The sequence below is a fragment of the Poromitra crassiceps genome, assembly GCF_964638095.1.
Source record: "Poromitra crassiceps genome assembly, contig: HAP1_SCAFFOLD_238, whole genome shotgun sequence".
NCBI classification, from domain to species: Eukaryota; Metazoa; Chordata; class Actinopteri; order Beryciformes; family Melamphaidae; genus Poromitra; species Poromitra crassiceps.
In genome coordinates, this window is record NW_028152155.1 from 51,594 (window position 1) to 52,725 (window position 1,132).

Sequence of the window (1,132 nt, forward strand, 5' to 3'; positions counted from 1 at the left end):
ACTGCAACTATGAGGTCATCGATGATGTCACTACAACTATGAGGTAATCGATGATGTCATCAATGATGTCATACATGTCAAGATATAAATAAGCGAGGTTTCAGCAGTCTCTATTGATTCTGTTGTTCGACTGGTAAGTACTTGATCGGCTGACTTACTTTGCCTGTTTACCCAGCTTGAAGACATCTCCGGGATTCTGACCAATCATCACCTGTGGCGAGTTCCAATTTAAAGAATCCAGCATAATAAGTGGAACTGTCGGAAATTCCAGGACATGATGGACAGTGAAGAAGAGAGTACCTATGGTGGCTGTGAAGGGCCAGATGCCACGTATATGAAGATGATCTCTTCAGATGGTCATGGATTCATTGTGAAAAGAGACCATGCCTTGACGTCCGGAACTATCAAAGCCATGATGAGCGGGCCAGGCCAATTTGCTCAGGATGAAACCAATGAAGTGAACTTGAGGGAGATCCCATCTCATGTCCTGGCCAAGCTCTGCATGTACTTCACCTACAAGGCCCGTTACACCAACAGCTCCACACAAATACCTGAATTCCCCATTGCTCCGGAGCTCGCACTGGAACTGCTGATGGCTGCAAACTTTTTGGATTGCTAAAATGACAAAGAGACAATGTAGCGGCTTAATTTATCTCAACTGTTGAACTTGTTTTGTCATGTACAGTACATGACAGTATATGAAAACATGAATGTTACAATAAAGCCCTGGTGTCATCACTAATTGTTATGGAAACCTGACTTGCTGACTTGTATTTCTATGCTTTGTTGTGTGTTAGTTGTTGGCCATTTTATTTCGTTTTTGTCTTTTCTTTCTTTTCTTTTGTTTGTGTAAGGAGGTATTGTGCAGTCATACTGCTGCAGTCTGTTATGTGTTAAAAAAAACTGATTTGCGATGGTCACAATGCAAAAACATAGACCGTACAGACCTCTCAATCACATCCCAAAACATAGGTCAATTTTACCAAAAACCAAACAAGACGAGAAGACCGCAGCACAGCCTGCTATTGGTCTGCATAAGATGATTTTGGTCAATAATAATGATGTCATAGACATTGTGTTTGCCCAACTTCGCAGCACTGATGACATCGCAATTGATTGCTCTTATGACATC

At 41.7% G+C, this 1,132-nt stretch overlaps 1 pseudogene across 1 annotated transcript; it reads left to right on the top strand.

The window, feature by feature from the left end:
• The first annotated feature begins 277 nt into the window (after positions 1–277).
• LOC310770820 (elongin-C pseudogene) lies at positions 278–619 on the top strand (annotated as a pseudogene). The gene has a single exon. The product of its transcript is annotated as an elongin-C pseudogene (transcript).
• Positions 620–1,132: the final 513 nt, after the last annotated feature.